This window comes from Triticum urartu, chromosome 5A, assembly GCF_056163025.1.
Source record: "Triticum urartu cultivar PI428250 chromosome 5A, HENAU_Tu73, whole genome shotgun sequence".
In the NCBI taxonomy this organism is placed as follows: domain Eukaryota; kingdom Viridiplantae; phylum Streptophyta; class Magnoliopsida; order Poales; family Poaceae; genus Triticum; species Triticum urartu.
The window spans coordinates 432,435,391-432,455,026 of record NC_141877.1 but is presented as its reverse complement, the minus strand read 5'-3'; positions in this window follow the sequence as shown (position 1 = coordinate 432,455,026).

The following is a 19,636-nucleotide window of genomic DNA, read 5'->3' as shown; positions in this document are numbered from 1 at the left end:
TTGAGAGATATGAAGTCTCCAACAAGTTCTATAGCTGCAAGATGGAGGAGAATAGTTCTATCAGTGAACACATACTCAGAATGTCTGGGTACCATAACCACTTGACTCAACTAGGAGTTAATCTTCCAGATAATAGTGTTATTGACAGAGTTCTTCAATCACTTCCACCAAGCTACAAAGGCTTCATGATGAACTATAATGTGCAAGGGATGGATATGACAATTCCTGAGCTCTTCGCTATGCTCAAAGCTGTGGAGGTAGAAATCAAGAAAGAGCATCAAGTGTTGATGGTTAATAAGACCACTAGTTTCAAGAAAAAGGGCAAGGGAAAGAAGGGGAATTTCAAGAAGAATGGCAAGCAAGTTGTCAGTCCCGGGAAGAAGCCCAAATCTGGACCCAAGCCTGAAACTGGGTGCTTCTACTGCAAAGGGACTGGTCACTGGAAGCGGAACTACCCCAAGTATTTGGCGGATAAGAAGGATGGCAAAGTGAACAAAGGTATATTTGATATACATGTTATTGATGTGTACCTTACTAATGCTCATAGTAGCGTATGGATATTTGATAGTGGTTCTGTTGCTCATATTTGCATCTCGAAACAGGGGCTACGGATTAAAGGAAGATTGGCTAAGGACGAGGTGACAACGCACGTCGGGAATGGTTCCAAGGTCGATGTGATCGCCGCCGGCACGCTACCTCTACATCTACCTTCGGGATTAGTTTTAGACCTGAATAATTGTTATTTGGTGCCAGCGATAAGCATGAACATTATATCCGAATCTTGTTTGATGTGAGACAGTTATTCATTTAAATCAGAGAATAATGATTATTCTATTTATATGAGTAATATCTTTTATGGTCATGCACCCTTGAAGATTGCTCTATTTTGTTGAATCTCGGTCATAGTGATACACATATTCATAATATTGATGCCAAAAGATGCAAAGTTGATAATGGTAGTGCAACATATTTGTGGCACTGCCTTTAGGTCATATTGGGGTAAAACGCATGAAGAAACTGCATGCAGATGGACTTTCGGAATCACTTGATTATTAATCATTTGATGCTTGCGTACCATGCCTTATGGGCAAGATGACTAAGACTCCGTTCTCCGCAACAATGGAGCGAGCCACTGACTTATTGGAAATAATACATACCGATGTATGCGGTCCGATGAGTTTTGAGGCTCGTGGCGGGCACGTGGGTGGGCACAACCCACCAGGGCGCGCCTGACCCCCCAGGCGCGCCCATGTGGGTTGTCCCCACCTGGTGGCCCCGCGGACCCTGATGTCGGATGTGGGGTTCCAGCAAACCCTTAAGGTTCGAACACTGGGGTGCGCGCGAAGTCTTTTCCTCCCACCGATCTACGCCCTAGCTCGCTAAGATCTCGCGGACGAACTCGACGAACTCGCAACACAGAAAGACACAAGATTTATACTGGTTAGGGCCACCGTTGTGATGTAATACCCTACTCCAGTGTGGTGGTAGTGGATTGCCTCTTGGGCTGATGATGAACAATACAAGGGGAAGAATAGCCTCCTCGTGTTGAGGTGTACTTGTGCTTGGCTAACTTGTGTGGGTGAGTGCTGGATGAACTATTCGATGAACTGCTCGATCCCCCTACTGTGGTGGCTAGCTCTACTTATATAGGCCCTGGTCCTCTCCCCAAATATTGAGCGGGAAGGGAGCCAACAACGGCGGGCAAATTTGAAGGGGGACAGCTAGTACAAGCCATCCTGACAAAGGTGGTTTCCGCCTGCGAAAGGCTCTAGTGGTGACACCGTCTTGGGCTCCACGATGACCTCCATCTTGCCGTCCTTCTGGTCTTGGTCTTGTTGCACCGATATGGCAACCTTTGCCTGATGCCTCGGTACTCCTCGCCTGCGCTGGCCTCCTTAGCACCAAAGAGGAAACAAGGACGCTGCGCGCGCTGGCGCTCGCCTGGTGTCGATCGCCATGGCTCATGTCACGAGAGCCTCATGAGGTTCGCCTCGCCTTGATATCTCTACTCCTCGTGAGCCTGGCCGACTAGGCCACTCCAGAGGGGGTCCTGTGTCGTCCGCCTCGCGAGGCTTGGCCCCTTGCGGGGGTCTTGGATGCCTTGTTGATGAAGGCGGGCCATACGGCCTGCTGGCTTAGCCATGCCGCAGGCCGCAGGCAGGCAATTCTGGGGACCCCCGTTCCCAGAACACCGATAGTAGCCCCCGGGCCCAAGGTGCGCTCGGGCTTGGCTTCACGGCGAAGCCAATGGTCAAGTACGGAGCACCGCGGGCCCCAAAAGCCTGCGGCCACGGTCGACGCGTGGCGGTTGATTGGATGTGGGCGTCTCTGCTTCCCCACACTGCCTCGGCAACCACACGACTTGACAAGTCCCTGCGACATGGAAGGAAAACCATCATTACCTGCGATCGTGGGAGGTGTCGGTTGGCCTTCTCTTGCTATAAATGGGGAGGGGGCTGAGCCCCCGTTGCCCATCTCTTCCTTGCTCGCTTGCTTCTTCCTCCTTGCTCCACTGCTAATATCAATGGCGCCTATTAGAAGGTTCTCTGCCGAAGGAAAGGGGAACGCCCCCTGAGATGACTCGGAGCCACTTTCGCCGAAGAAAAGGTCGATCCACCGCTGTGACGAAGCGGTGATGCAGGTGGTGACGAGGCCTTGGTGCGAGCAGCCTCACCCAGGGTATCCGCTACCCCTGTATGTCCAAGTCGAGGGCTCAGGAGGGCGGAGCGACGAGCAGTGCCACCCATGTCGCGCCCGGGATCCCCGTGGGGCGGCGACGCGTGCCGTCGCCCCTGGAATCCACGCCGCGGACTCCTTGCGTGAGCTGGTGCTATGGGCGCCGATGCCCCCAAACTCTTGGATCCGCTTCCCACGGTTCTTTTCCGACATGATGCCGCCGAGGGGGCCTCTCGTGCTCTGGTTGCAGCACGCCGACTGCGGCGCTCCAGCGACTGGAGCAGAGATTAAAGCGGTCCCCACCGGCAAGATCTTCATGACTCGTGGCTGGGGCGAGATTGCGCGGGTCTGCCGCGCGAGGGGCGCCCTCGTGATCCACCTTGAGTACGACGGTGTCTCCACGCTCTCCAAGGTCTTCGATGCCGATGGCCGTCGCCTGGAGTCCTGCTCTGGAGAGGAGCGCGAGGCTGACGCGCGTTCCACTCGTGGCCACTCCAGCAGCAGCAGCCCTTGGGAGTCCAGCAGCTCTCCTGAGCTCTACGAGACTCCGAAGACGAGCAACGATAGCTACGTGCCCCCGAGCTCTCGCCGCGCTCGGAGCAGTGCCGCCGCGTCTAGCCGTCGCCGCTACTGATCTGGATGGGGTTGGTGCTGGCCTCCCGTGGCCCACTGTTGATGATGGCGTCCGCCACAGGAGGGTGTAGATAGGGTCCTTCTTAGTTTTAGCTTTCATTCCCTGCGAAGAATCATGAAGCGCCCCGTGGGAGCATATAAGGATCTGTAATGTCTTTTGTGCTTATCTTCCCTGTTATGAAGATTTGGTGAATGCGTGTCCCGTTAAGGCTCGGTCCCCCCTTTCTTTCCTCGTGATATCTTGTTGCTCTACGCTGACAGGTCCCGGTCCCCAGGCAAGCTACAACCATCGCTGGTATGCCAGGTCGCGTGCCGTGGTCAAGGCCAGGAGGTGTGCGGCCTAAGGTCCAGTAAGAGCCCCTGAGGTGCGATGCTCAGGAGGTCCCCCTTAGTGCTCAAGCAGCCACGGTAAGGGAAGAAAGGGAGTTAACATGGCCGCGACGGGGTTGCGGCAAGGCGTGAGTGACCATAAGGCTCAGACATTTAGCCGATCCGAGGGCGAGACTTATCTTGTGAACTTCGTGGCGATTCCTGAAGTTGCGCTAGGGTCGCGCGCCAACTTGTGCGGCATAGCCAGGCCGGCCCATACGGGTTTCCCTCCTCCCATGCTCTCCTTAGTGCTCTGCATCCTCAGGTCCCGGCCCTCAAGTGAGCTCAGCAGCCGCTGGTATGCCAGGTCGCGATGCCGTGGCAAGGCCAGGGGTGAGGGCTGGAGAGCCAGTAAGAGCTCCTGAGTCGCGATGCTCAGGAGCCCCCCTTTTAACGTGCAAGCGAAGTGCATGAGAGAAAAGGAGACTCGCGGTGCTGCCTGCTATCCTCCCCGCGGGGTCCCTGTGAACAGACACAAGAAGAACATGGTTTTCCGTTACAGCCGCCTGCCTGCTGCTGGTTGGTCCGGACGAAGTGAAGGCACTGATGGCCTGGTGAGGTGACGTGCGCGAGGCGCCGCGAGCCAGAGCTCGACCGCTCAGATTTTGTCGACATGGGAGGGACGGACCCATGCACCAGCGCCGTGCCTGTGAGGAGTCCCCATGGGAGGCGATGATCGAGCAGGTGATAATCGTAGGCAGGTTAAGCGGGGAAGGCAAATAAGCTTGGGTAAATGCAGGAAGATGCATGCCAGTGGGTCCGGCCCGAGTGGCTTGGGGATGATGCAGCCCGAGGGGCGCCCCTAGCAAGGTAAGCTAAAGACATGAGCAAAAGGGATACATGCCGCAGGGACGGGCCCACCCGACCTGGGAATAATGCAGCCCAAGGGGCGCTCCTAGCTTAAACGAGCTTGGAAGATGTCACCTGGTTCTATAGATGAAGCAGAGTTGGTGCAGCTGAAGGCGTGCGTCGAAGAAATGACTCCTCATGAGCCACCGGAGCCCTGAGCCTCGGGAGGCTCTGGGGGCTCTGGAGGCTCCCTGAAGACCGTCTCCGCTTCCTCCAGGACGGCGCGGTACCTGGCCTCTTGAGCCACCAGGTCACGCCGCGTGTTGTGCTGATAGGCCGACGCCACGCCCAGCAAGCCGAGGGGCATGCGAACGTTGCTGTGCGGTGGGCCCTCGCAATGGCCCACACACGAAGGCCAGAAGCGCTCCTGAGACGCGGCCCTGTTGAGCCCTAGGACGTCGATGCAGACATGCAGCCCAGCACCCTCGCCTGGGTGGTGAGCTGCGCCCTATGAACGCCTGTCGCCGTGCATGGCTCTTGCGTCTTGCAGTTCCTGTGTGGTCTTGGCGATGAACTCCTGAGTGGTGGGCACCCCTTGCCCTGTGTTCTCCTGAGGAAAATGTGTCGCGTAGCACACCTCCAAGTGGTGCCCAAGCGCCTCCCTCGTGAGGTTGGCAAGGCCTGAGGCCCTCCAGAAGAGAGCCCCCGAGCCCTGCCCGAGGAGGGCACTGGGCGCGCCTTCCTATGTGATGGAGGGAGGCGCCCCTGGGACGAACGCTGATCCTGATGAGGCTCCTGCCGAGACGCCATCCACCTGAGGTCCTGCACGGCGCAGCTGCTTCTTCTTGGGGATGGCCTCCGGAGGGCCCACACTTCTGCTGTCGGGGTCGTCGATTGCTGCAGCTTGGAAGGCGCGCTCGAGGGAGCACACCGCATCCCTTTCTTCACACGGGACCGTGATGACCCCGCTGCTTCCAGGCATCTTGAGGGCGTTGTAGCCGTGGTGGGTAACCGCCATGAACTTGGCCAGGGCCGGATACTTGAGGATGGCATTGTACGGCAGGCGGATGTGCGCGACGTCGAAGTCGATGAGCTCGGTGCGGTAGTTGTCACGTGTGCCGAAGGTGACAGGCAGGCGGACCTGCCCTATTGGTGTGGTGGAGCCGTCGGTCACTCCTAAGAAAGGTTTGGTAGGCTGGAGCTGCTCATATAGCACTTGGAGGTTGTCGAATGTGTCGACGGACATGACGTTGAGCCCTGCACCACCGTCGATGGGGGTCTTTGTAACCTGCACATTGCTGATCACTGGGGAACACAACATCGGGAGGACACCGGCGGTGGCCGCGCACTTGAGCTGATCTGCCGAGTTGAAAGTGATGGCGCACTGGGACCACTTGGGCGGGCGTGCGGCCTCAAGCTTGGGGAGCACCGCGTTCACATCGCGAGCGAACCGTCTGAAGATGCGCTGAGAGGCTGGGGCCTGGGCGCCGCCCAAGATGCAGGCGATTGCACGCGGCTCCTGGAAGCCCCCAGCCCCCTCTTCCTGATGATGATTATCGTTCCTTCTTGGTGGCGGCAGCGGGGGAAGACCGGCGTTGCTTTGGGGGCGATCCTCACGAGGCTGATCCCTCCAGGCCCCCTCATGAGGATGGTCCTGCCAGCGGTCCTCACGAGGCCTGTCGCGCCATTCCTGGCGCGGGCCACGGTCGTCCTAGCATCCGCCTCCATGTCCTCCTCCACAGCCGTAGCCCCGGTCGCTGCGCTCGGGGCATCGACCATAGCTTCCTTCTCGTATGGCTCTGAGCTCTTGGCAGTCGCTGGTGTTATGGGTGTTCAGGTTGTGCACGGCGCAGAACAGTCGGCTGTTCTTGGATGACTCGAGCTGATCTCTACCCCGTTTGGTGTCGGGCTCCGCTGCCAGCACCGCTGCTTCCTTGCGCTTCACGTCCTTGGCCTTGGCTTTCTTCTCCTCTGTGCCCGCTGCTGGCAGCTCAAGGTGAGAGAGGCGCCCCTCCTCAGCTCTTGCGCACTTGGTCGCCAGGTTGAACAGCTCCTGAGATGTGCAGAGCTCCTCGTGGATAGCGAGCTCTTCCTTCATCTTGACGTCACGGACTCCATCGGAGAACACGGAGATGATGGCCTCATCCGTGACCTTGGGGATCTTGAGGCGGGTGTTGTTGAAGCACTGGATGTACTTCTGGAGGGTCTCCCCTGGTTGTTGCTTGATGCGGCGCAGATCGCCCGCGCCCGGCAGGCGGTCGCGAGTGCCCTGGAAGTTGGCGACAAAGCGGTCGCGCATCTCGTCCCGGGAGGAGATCGAGCCGTGCTGCGGGTTCAGGAGCCAGGAGCGGGCCCCGTCCTTGAGAGCCATGGGAAACCAGTTTGCCATGACTTTATCATCGCCGTTGGCTGCTTCGATGCTCAGCTTGTAGAGCTACAGGAACTCCACGGGGTCGGCGGTGCTGTCATAGCGAGGAGGCAGATCAGTCTTGAACTTGCCTGGCCAGGCGACGCTGCGCAGCTCGGGGGTGAAGGCGCGGCAGCCAGCTATGGTTACTGGTGCCCGCTTCGGAGGTGGAGCCTGGTCTTGATGAGGCCCGTGCAGCGCCGCTGCGGGCGGCACGTGGTCTTGATGAGGCGGCGCGGGAAGCGCGGGTGTAGCTCCTCGGGCTGAGGGATTTCTTGGCAGCTTCTCTCTTCGCGCGCGGGCACCGGGCATGGCGGATCATAGCACGGGGTCGCGTGCCTTGGTGCCAAGGCACCGTCTTTGGGCTGGGGTGGTTGAGGCACGCCTCGGGCCTCGTCGCCCGTGACAGGCTGAGGGTGAGGCAGAGAGTGGGACGGCGCTAGGGAGCCCCCTACGGCGCGGACAAGCTCGGCGACGCGGTCGAGCCACTCCTCCTAGAGGTCGTCGACTGGGCGGTAGCGCGAGAGTTCGTTTGCGGCGAGGAGCGCAGCGCGCATGGGACGAAGAACCGGCCGGGGTCAGCGATGGAGTGGCGGTGCGGCCGTCCTGCCGTACTGAAGGATGCAGTGAAGACGCTTGCTGCTCGTTCCCCAACGGGCCGGTGGCAGCGTTGGCGGCAGGAGACCGAGAACGACGAGGTGGCCCGCCGATGGGGGCCGTCTGAGCAACGCTAGCGGTGAGGGCAGCCCGACGCTCAGCTCGAGCACGGCGAGCGTCCGCCAGGGAGACGATGGAGCGACGGAGCGATGAACTGATGGAAGGGAAGCTACGGCGCACCCCTACCTGGCGCGCCAAATGTCGGATGTGGGGTTCCGGCAAACTCTTAAGTTTCGAACACTCGGGTGCGCACGAAGTCTTTTCCTCCCACCGATCTACGCCCTAGCTCGCTAAGATCTCGCGGACGAACTCGACGAACTCGCAACACAGAAAGACATAGGATTATACTGGTTCGGGCCACCATTATGGTGTAATACCCTACTCCAGTGTGGTGGTAGTGGATTGCCTCTTGGGTTGATGATGAACAATACAAGGGGAAAAACAGCCTCCTCATGTTGAGGTGTTCTTGTGCTTGGCTAACTTGTGTGGGTGAGTGCTGGATGAACTGTTCGATGAACTGCTTGATCCCCCTACTGTGGTGGCTAGCTCTACTTATATAGGCCCTGGTCCTCTCCCCAAATATTGAGTGGGAAGGGATCCAACAACGGCGGGCAAATTTGAAGGGGGACAGCTAGTACACACCATCCTGACAAAGGTGGTCTCCGCCTGTGAAAGGCTCTGGTGCTGACACCGTCTTGGGCTCCACGATGACCTCTGTCTTGCCGTCCTTCTGGTCTTGGTCTTGTTGCACCGATATGGCAACCTTTGCCTGATGCATCGGTACTCCTCGCCTGCGCTGGCCTCCTTAGCACCAAAGAGGAAACAAGGACGCTGCGCGCGCTGGCGCCCGCCTGGTGTCGATCGTCATGGCTCACGTCACGAGAGCCTCGTGAGGTTCGCCTCGCCTTGATATCTCTGCTCCTCATGAGCCTGCCTAACTTGGCCACTCTAGAGGGGGTCTCGTGTCGTCCGCCTCGCGAGGCTTGGCCCCTCGTGAGGGTCTTGGATGCCTTGTTGATGAAGGGGGTCGTACGGCCTGCTGGCTTAGCCACGCCGCGGGCCTTAGGTAGGCAAGTCTGGGGACCCCCGTTCCCAGAACGCCGACACCTGAAACCTTTGCTATAAAATCCTATTTTTCAGAAGAAAAAAAATCAGGGAGGAAGAATTATCACGTTTCACGAGACGGAGCCGCCGTCACCTCCTGTTCTTCATCGGGAGGCAAGATCTGGAGTCCGTTTGGGGCTCTGGAGAGGGAATCTTCGATCTTCATCATCACCAACCCTCCTCCGTTACCAATTCCATGATGCTCTCCACCAGGAGTGAGTAATTCCTTCGTAGGCTCGCTAGTCGGTGAGGAGTTGGATGAGATTCATCATGTAATCGAGTTAGTTTTGTTAAGGCTTGATCCCTAGTATCCACTATTTTCTGAGATTGATGTTGATATGGCTTTGCCATGCTTAGTGCTTGTCACTTTGGTTCCGTGCGCCATGATTTCAGATCTGAACCGTTTATGTTTGTTGGAAATATGAGCAATTCACCAAGTGATTTTATTAACATAAATACTAGATAAAGCATGAGTAATATAATAGAGATAAAACCAGTCATGCGTTCTGACAGAGAGAAGGTAAATAGCTTCTGCATATATGAATCGTAGCCTAGCATATCTATAGCAGACAGTAGAACTAGTTGCATATATGAAGTAGAACCTATCATGTGTAGGACAAGGACTAGAACAAGGAATTGCGGCAGAACCTTTAACAGGAAAGACAAGAACACGTACGGGACAGCAGCAGCAGAAGCGCTGGACTTGGGGTCGGTGTCCTCGCCTGCCATGTCGTCGAGGAGGTCGTGGACGTCTGGGAAGAAGTCATCGTCAAGGAAGTAGTCGTCGGCGATCGGATCGTCCGTGATGAAGCAGCCAGTAGTCGCGCTGAGCGCTCCCTAAAAACCTTATCACCCTTCTCCCGTACATGACTCAAAAGGTGCGGTTTTGGAGGCCTATTGTCCCGACCTGCGGTGCACGCCGCAAGACGGGATGGGGAAGAACGTAGCAGCAGCGCAGTGCTTAGGAACTTGTGGCGAGAGGAGGAAGAGATTCTGGTGCGTCTCTCTGAGAGGAGCGACCTCCCTTTTATAGGCGCAAGAGAAGGAGGCGAGAGGCTGCGCCGGGAGCTGAAGGGAATGTGGGAGATGAAACGAACAGTCAGCAGCCGAAGGGTGCAGCGTTCGCATTCAATATCCACTACAACAAAAACTTTCCAGCTCCCGAGTGACCTTTCGCATACCCGTAGTGCGTGGCAAAAATTTAGATATCGGCTCGGCTCATTCCCGCAACCCGCGGCGCGTCGTGACGAGGCGAGGCGAGGCGTGGCGTGGCGAGGCGGGCGGCGGAGGAGGAGCGCGCGTGGATATCCCTCTTGTTCTCATGCTCGTACAAGTGGGGAAAGAACCTCCCTTATAAGGAGGTCCAACTCCCACTAAACTAGCAATGTGGGACTAAACTTTAGTAGTATCCCTTGCCTTGCACAAATGGGCTAAGTGGGCCTCTAGGATTTATTAGGAATTTCTGAAATAGTTATTGGGCTGCCCAAAATAGACTAATCCAGCAATCTCCCACCAGATCCCAGAGGCACACAGAAATTTGCCTTTGGTTCCAAAACACTGTTTTATATACCGGTACTGCAGTGGAGACTGTTAAGTTGAACTTCCACCTAGAACTCTATGCTACACTAGTAAGCAACTTGAAAAGTGGACTGGGCCTTGAACTGCAAGTTTTCTGCGAATCTAGCTTCACATAAAGCCTTGACCGATACGTGGCTACCGTGGGTCTTCCCCGCGGGTGGAGTTTATGCGTCATACTCCGTGACCTTTCATGAGTTTACTAGAGAGAACCCTACTCTCATAGATTGCGACGTTTGACAATCAGACTCATATAGGTGTGTTCTTCAAAAGATGTTCTGCAGGATAACATCTCTGCTTAAATAAGCCACTTAGAACACATTAAGATATACATCAACCTGCCATGCAGATTAGGAGAGTATTCCATCTTCATGGAGTGGTATTGTGAATAGTAAGGATACTCTCCTCTCGGTTGACCAACAGCTTGTCTTCCACATCTAATTCACGGGATCTCCGATCACAAAGAATAGGTTACCACTGTGAACAACTCATATTGTGGGTCTCATACCCATCTCCCTCAATGCATTATCTATCACATTACGTGATAGACCCTTGGTAAAAGGATCTGCCAGATTTTTAGACGTTTGGATATAATCCAACGCAATAACTCCGGAGTTTTTCATTTTCCTGACAGACTTTAACCTTCTCTGAACGTGTCCTGATGACTTCATGTTATCCTTTGAACTGCTCACTTTCGTGATCACAGTTTGATTGTCGCAGTTCATAAGGACACCCGGTACAGGTTTCTCAACAACCAGCAAGTCATTCAAGAGCCAGCGAAGCCAATCTGCTTCAACCGTAGCTGTATCTAGTGCTATGAGTTCTGCTTCCATTATTGACCTCGTTAAGATGGTCTGCTTGCAAGACTTCCAAGAAACAGCGCCACCTCCATGAGTGAATACATAACCGCTCGTGGCATTTATCTCATCAGCATCTGAGATCCAGTTTGAGTCACTATACCCTTCAAGCACCTTTGGATGCCCGGTGTAGTGAATTCCATAATTTGCAGTGCCTTTCAAATAACGCAAAACTCTTTCTAGAGCTTTCCCATGCACATCTCCTGGTTTTGAAACAAACCGACTCAGTTTGCTAACAGCAAAAGAGATGTCAGGTCTTGTAGCACTGGCTAAGTACATAAGCGAGCCAATAATCTGAGAATACTTCAATTGGTCTTTAGCAATTCTTCGATTCTTTCGAAGCAACACACTAGCATCATATGGTGTTGGAGAGGGCTTGCAGTCACTATAGCCAAAGCGACTCAAGATCTTTTCCACGTAGTGAGATTGAAGCAATGTAATCTCACCATCATCGTCTCTCAACAACTTGATGTTCAGAATGACATCAGCCACTCCTAAATCCTTCATCTCAAAACAACGAGATAGGAAATCCTTGACCTCCTTAATAACATTCAGATTGGTTCCGAAAATCAGTATGTCATCAACATACAAGCACAGGATAACTCCCTCTCCCCCACCATGGCGATAGTACACACATTTGTCAGCTTCGATCACAACAAAGCCTGCAGCTGTTAAAGTTCTTTCAAACTTCTCATGCCACTGTTTGGGTGCTTTCTTAAGTCCGTACAAAGACTTCAGCAACTTGCACACTTTCCCTTCCTGACCATCTAGTACAAACCCATCTGGTTGTTCCATATAAATTTCCTCGTCCAACTCTCCATTTAGGAAAGCAGTCTTAACATCCATTTGATGAACGAGAAGACCATGCGAGGCAGCTAGTGAAAGTAGAACTCGAATAGTGGTCAGTCGAGCCACAGGTGAGTAAGTATCAAAGAAGTCTTCACCTTCCTTTTGGGTATAACCCTTAGCCACGAGCCGAGCCTTGTACTTCTCAATAGTACCATCAGGCCTAAGCTTTTTCTTGAATACCCATTTGCATCCTATAGGTTTGCACCCATAAGGACGATCAGTTATCTCCCAGGTTTCATTCGCCAAGATGGAATCCATCTCGCTACGAACCGCTTCCTTCCAGTAGTCAGCATCTTCAGATGCATAGGCCTCTGAAATAGAACTAGGAGTGTCATCTATGAGATACACAAGAAAATCATCACCAAAGGACTTTGCAATCCTTTGTCTCTTGCTCCTAGTAGGAACTTCATTGTTCTCCTTCATAGGACTTTCAAAGTGTTCTATCGAAATGGCAGGTTTGGTAATTGTAACTGGTTCCTGATTCGATGAACTAGGCATCTCCTGATTAGATGAGGTAGCCATATCCTTCATGGGAAAGATATCTTCAAAGAAAGTCGCATCATTCGACTCCATGATCGTACCGACATGCATGTCAGGTACCTCAGATTTTACAACCAAGAATCTATAGCCAATGCTATGAAAAGCATATCCCAGGAAAACACAATCCACAGTCTTTGGTCCAAGCTTCCGCTTCTTTGAAATTGGAGCATTGACTTTCGCCAAACAACCCTATGTTCACAGATAAGAGAGTTTTAACCTTTTCTTCTCCCATTCCTCGAATGGAGTTATCTCTTTGTTCTTTGTGGGGACTCGGTTCAGGACATGACATGCTGTCAATATCGCCTCCCCCCACCATGCCTTGGAGATACCCGATGTATCTAACATGGCGTTAACCAAATCAGTTAGAGTACGGTTCTTTCTTTCGGCCACCCCATTTGACTGAGGTGAGTAGGGAGGAGTCCTCTCATGGATTATACCATGTTCTGCACAAAAAGCATCAAACTCTTTGGAAAAATACTCTCCACCACGGTCGGACCTAAGCCTCTTGATTTTTCGATCAAGTTGGTTTTCCACTTCAGCTTTATAGATCTTGAAAAAGGTCAAAGCCTCATCCTTAGATTTCAGAAGATACACACGGCAGTATCTAGTGGAGTCATCAATTAACGTCATGAAATATTTCTTTCCACCTTTTGTCAACACACCATTCATTTCACATAGATCTGAATGTATGAGCTCTAGTGGTGCAAGATTTCTTATTTCCGCAGTCGTGTGAGACTTACGAGGTTGCTTAGCTTGCACACACACTTGACACTTAGATCCCTTGACGGTGGTGAGACTAGGGATTAAGTTCAACTTCGCTAGTCACGACATGCAACCAAAGTTAATATGACAAAGACGTGAATGCCACACATTGGATTCACTATTGTTGCAAATATGATTAACAACTTTATTGCAAACGTCTGATAAGGATAAATGAAACAAGCCTCCTGACTCATAGCCTTTACCAACAAAGGTTCCATACTTGGATATTACAAATTTATTCGACTCAAAGACAAGCTTGTAGCCATCTCTACACAGAAGAGATCCGCTAACAAGATTTTTATTGACGGAGGGGACATAATGCACGTTCTTCAACCGCACGATCTTCCCCGAAGTAAACTTCAGATCGACCGTGCCAACACCACGAACAGAAGCACTTGAACCGTTGCCCATCAGCACGGTTGAAGTCCCTGTGGTCTGATAAGACGAAAACATGGAAATATCACCGCATACATGCACATTAGCACCCGTGTCAATCAACCAGTCAGGAGAATGACATAATGAAAGAATAGTGGGAAATATACCATACCCAGCATCCTTCATGTCAGTGTCTCCAATGACAACATTAGCGGTCTTGCCACCTTTCCCAGGATGACGCTTGTCATAGCGATTAGGGCAACTAGGAGCCCAATGATTAGGATCCCCACACACATGACAAGCACCTTTCTTCTTGCCATTCTTCTTCTTGAAGTTCGTGTGTTGCACAGCCTTGTTCTTCCCATCAAACTTTGATTTTCCATCAAACTTGCCCTTGTTCTTGAACTTGTTGGGCTGGAAGTTCTGCTTCTGTACCACATTGGCACTAGATCCTCCCTCAATACCTCGAGCACGTGTGTCCTTTGCTCTCGCCTTTTCTTCCACATCAAGAGTGCCAATGAGATCCAGGACGGAAAACTCCTGCCTCTTATGCTTCAGCAAGGTAGCAAAGTTCCTCCATGAAGGAGGAAGCTTAGTGATGATACCTCCGGCAACAAACTTGTCCGGTAGCATACAACCGAAGTGCTCAAGTTCTCTAGCAAATGACTGTATCTCATGAGCTTGCTCAACCACGGAGCGCTCTTCAGTCATCCTGTAATCATAGAATTGCTCCATGATGTACAGCTCAGTGCCAGCATCCGAGACCCCAAACTTGGCCTCAAGTGCATCCCACATATCTTTTCCATTATTAATTGACGCATAAGCATCAACTATGTTCTCACCAAGAACACTCAAGAGAGCAGCCTTAAACAGAGTATCCATTTTCTGAAAAGCTTGTGCCAGTTGAGCATCAAGCTCTCCTTCAGGTTTGCCGAGAGTGGCGTCATAGCAACTCATGGTTTGAAACCACAAGACTGCTCTCACGCGCCACCTCTTATAGTGGATACCCTCAAACATAGGAGGTCTCATGGAAGCAGCAAAACCACTTGGGGTAAATTGCCTATGATAAGGTTTTTGGATTGTTGGAAATATGAGCAATTCACCAAGTGATTTTTTAACATAAATACTAGATAAAGCATGAGTAATATAATAGAGATAAAACCAGTCATGCGTTCTGACAGAGAGAAGGTAAATAGCTTCTGCATATATGAACCGTAGCCTAGCATATCTATAGCAGACAGTAGAACTAGTTGCATATATGAAGTAGAACCTATCATGTGTAGGACAAGGACTAGAACAAGGAATTGCGGCAGAACCTTTAACAGGAAAGACAAGAACACATACGGGACAGCAGCAGCAGAAGCGCTGGACTTGGGGTCGGTGTCCTCGCCTGCCATGTCGTCGAGGAGGTCGTGGACGTCTGGGAAGAAGTCGTTGTCAGGGAAGTAGTCGTCGGCGATCGGATCGTCCGTGATGAAGCAGCCAGTAGTCGCGCTGAGCGCTCCCCAAAAACCTTATCACCCTTCTCCCGTACAAGACTCAAAAGGTGCAGTTTCAGAGGCCTACTATCCCGACCTGCGGTGCACGCCGCAAGACGGGATGGGGAAGAACGTAGCAGCAGCGCAGTGCTTAGGAACTTGTGGCGAGAGGAGGAAGAGATTCTGGTGCGTCTCTCTGAGAGGAGCGACCTCCCTTTTATAGGCGCAAGAGAAGGAGGCGAGAGGCTGCGCCGGGAGCTGAAGGGAACGCGGGAGATGAAACGAACAGTCAGCAGCCGAAGGGTGCAGCGTTCGTATTCAATATCCACTACAACAAAAACTTTCCAGCTCCCGAGTGACCTTTCGCATACCCGTAGTGCGTGGCAAAAATTTAGATATCGGCTCGGCTCATTCCCGCAACCCGCGGCGCGTCGTGACGAGGCGAGGCATGGCGTGGCGAGGCGGGCGGCGGAGGAGGAGCGCGCGTGGATATCCCTCTTGTTCTCATGCTCGTACAAGTGGGGAAAGAACCTCCCTTATAAGGAGGTCCAACTCCCACTAAACTAGCAATGTGGGACTAAACTTTAGTAGTATCCCTTGGCTTGCACAAATGGGCTAAGTGGGCCTCTAGGATTTATTAGGAATTTCTGAAATAGTTATTGGGCTGCCCAAAATAGACTAAATTCTAGCAATGTTATCACCATTATATTTATGTTCTTGATCCGATCTTGCAAGTTATAGTCACCTATTACGTGTTATGATCCGGCAACCCCGGAGTGGCAATAGTGGGGACACTTCCCGGTGACGACCGTAGTTTGAGGAGTTCATGTATTCACTGTGTGTTAATGCTTTGTTCCGGTTCTCTATTAAAAGGAGGCCTTAATATCCCTTAATTTCCAATAGCACCCTGATCTTGCAAGTTCTTTCCATAAGCATGTATGACTATTTACGAAATACATGGCTACATTATATTTATGAACTGAAGCTAGTGCCGTATCGCCCTAGATTATGATTGTTATATGATGAATATCATCCAACAAATCGCCGATCCAATGCCTACAATTTTCCTACATATTGATCTTGCTAATTTACTATTGCTGCTGTTACTATTGTCACTGCTACAAAACTATTACTATCACTGTTACCGTTATTGTTGTTGCTATCACTACTATCAAATCTATCATATTACTGTGCTACTGATCACTTTGATGCAGATAATTAATCTCCAGGTGTGGTTGAATTGACAACTGAACTGCTAATAGTTGCAAATATTTTTTTGGCTCCCCTTGTGTTGAATCTATAAATTTGGGTTGAATACTCTACCCTCAAAAATTGGTGCGATCCCTATACTTGTGGGTTATCACATGTTCACTCTGGCTGGCATGAATGTGTCATGGAGAGCGAGCTAACATGACAAGAGAGGTGGAACAGGGGTTTTGGGTGGGTCCGTGTTGTCAGAGTCTGACGTGGTGAAGGACCGAACCCCACTCCAAATCCCCCACCCTAGTTTGGTGACGGTTTGTGGGATTTTAGACGTCCGAATCTATCCAGACAAATTAGGCGACCCCAGTTGGACGAAAAAAAAGTGTCCGGACCGTCAGGTTTGTACTACGCTCAGTTTGGTGATTACGTTGGAGTTTCCCTTACGGTCGGTATGCTCAATATTTTGGTGTTTTTTTGTGGGCCTCAATGTAGTGGTGTTGTAGTATGATCCAAAATGCAGTTTCTCACTTTTACATTCGATCTTGCTAAGGTTTTATATCCATCAAATTTTACATTTAGTTTCGTGCAAAGATTTATTTTCAGTTTTTTCTTTTTTCTCTCTTGCATGTTATGTCACTTGTCAGAGTAATTGACCACGGGTAGCCTCAATGGCACCCCATGGTATTTGAAGACATCGGGGCTAGCTGCGCCCTTCACACCTTCCAGATGAAAGGCCGACTCCTTGGGCCTCTGGTCCAACGGCCGGCTGCCAGAAGACGATGCGCCTCCAACAGGCGGCCCCCAAGGGGCCGGCATCTAACAGGCGGCCCTATGCCCCCTCAAAGTTTGCATCCATTTACCATGATGAGACGGACGTGGCTACAGTACAACCTGCTACCCCCGAATCTAGGGCGGAGCGTGGCTACAGTGCGGGTGTACCAAGCGGACAACCCTCACCCGGTGGAGCACTGTTGCTATGTAGCCCATGACATCACCTACGACATAGGGAGCCATGCTCCCACGATGGGCAGTCGGTACGGCCCGCAAGCGGCGGGCCCTACCTGTCCGCGAGCCACCAGAAGGCGGCGAACCCCCAATAGGCGGCGTCGAGGGCGGGTCGACTCCTAACAAGCCGCCCTCCCTCCCCTCAAAGTCTGTGTGCCATTAACCAGATGAGACAGGGTGTGGCTACAGTGCACGCCCGCCAGGCGGCGGGACTGTAGCCTAATACGTCTCCAATGTATCTATAATTTTTGATTATTCTGTGCTATTATATTATCTGTTTTGGATGTTTAATGGGCTTTAATACGCTCTTTTATATTATTTTTGGGACTAACCTATTAACCGGAGGCCCAGTGCCAGTTTCTGTTTTTTTCCTATTTTAGAGTTTTGCAGAAAAGGAATACCAAACGGAGTCCAAACGGAATGAAACCTTCGCGATGATCTTTCTTGGACCGAAAGCAATCCAGAAGACTTGAAGTCGAAGTCTGGAACTCCACGAGGAAGGCACGAGGCAGGAGGGCGCGCCCCCACCCTCGTGGGTCCCTCGTAGCTCCACCGACGTATTTCTATCGCCTATATATACTGTTATACCCTAGAAACATCAGGGAGAGCCACGAAACCACTTTTCCACCATTGCAACTTTCTGTACCCATGAGATCCCATCGTGGGGCCTTTTCTGGTGATTTGCCGGAGGGGGATCGGTCACTGAGGGCTTCTACATCAACACCATTACCTCTCCGATGAAGCGTGAGTAGTTTACCACAGACGTTCGGGTCCATAGTTATTAGCTAGATGGCTTCTTCTCTCCCTTTGATTCTCAATACAAAGTTCTCCTCGATGTTCTTGGAGATCTATTCGATGTAATACTCTTTTGCGGTGTGTTTCTCGAGATTCGATGAATTGTGGATTTATGAACAAGATTATCTATGAATATTATTTGGTTCTTCTCTGAATTTTTATATGCATGATTTGATATCTTTGCAAGTCTCTTCGAATTATCGGTTTAGTTTGGCCTACTAGATTGATCTTTCTTGCAAAGGGAGAAGTGCTTAGTTTTGGGTTCAATCTTGCGGTGTCCTTTCCCAGTGACAGTAGGGGCAGCAAGGCACATATTGTATTGTTGCCATCGAGGATAAAAAGATGGCGTTTATATCATATTGCTTGAGTTTATCCCTCTACATCATGTCATCTTGCTTAATGTGTTACTCCATTCTTATGAACTTAATACTCTAGATGCATGTTGGATAGCGGTCGATGTGTGGAGTAATAGTAGTAGATGCAGAATCGTTTCGATCTACTTGACACAGACGTGATGCCTATATTCATGATCATTGCCTTAGATATCTTCATAACTATGCGCTTTTCTATCAATTTCTCAACAGTAATTTGTTCATCCACCGTAATACATGCTATCTTGAGAGAAGCCACTAGTGAAACCTATGCCCCCCGGGTCTCTTTCCTATTATATTACATCTCTTTTATTTACATCACATCTCGTTTAGTATTTTGCAATCTTTACTTTCCAATCTATACAATAAAAATACCAAAAATATTTATTTTACTATCTCTATTAGATCTCACTTTTGCGAGTGACCGTGAAGGGATTGACAACCCCTTTATCGCGTTGGTTGCAAGGTTCTTGATTGTTTGTATAGGTACTAGGTGACTTATGCGTTGTCTCCTATTGGATTGATACCTTGGTTCTCAAAACTGAAAAAAATACTTATGCTAATTTGCTGCATCACCGTTTCCTCTTCAAGGGAAAACCAACGCATGCTCAAGAGGTAGCATAGCCACGCTCCCCCCGACAAAGCCTCCGTCATCAGTAGCAAGGCCACGGTATAAAGCAGTCAACATGGCCCGCAAGCGGCAGGCCCCATCTGTCGGTCGAGTCCCCGGCAGCCGGCGGGCCCCAGCAGTCGGCAGAGAAGCCGGCGCCCAGAGACACTGACGGCCGGGTCCTACACCCAGCCGGATTACCGTTGTACCCCTGGGGGTAGGCCTATATAAACCCCCCAGGCTCATCCAGGCAGATGTTCCGAACCCTGCTAGCATACACACACATAGAGAGAGAAGTAGAGGAGCCGGCGTTGCCCTTCTTCTTCCTCTAGCCAAACAGCTCAAGGAGCACCCTTGTAGCTACTCTATTGACGATAGTCATCATGCGGAGACCCCGCAGAGCAGGACTAGGAGTGATATCTCCGCGGAGAGCCCCGAACCTGGGTAAACCTCGTAGGCGTTCGAGGTCACGCTCACTCCCACTTCTAGAGCCCGGTGACGTATCTTGTCCCCCTCAATGATAAGCCACCACCTGGCATATGTCGCTAGATATCCCCGACATCACTTGACTAAGATTTGGT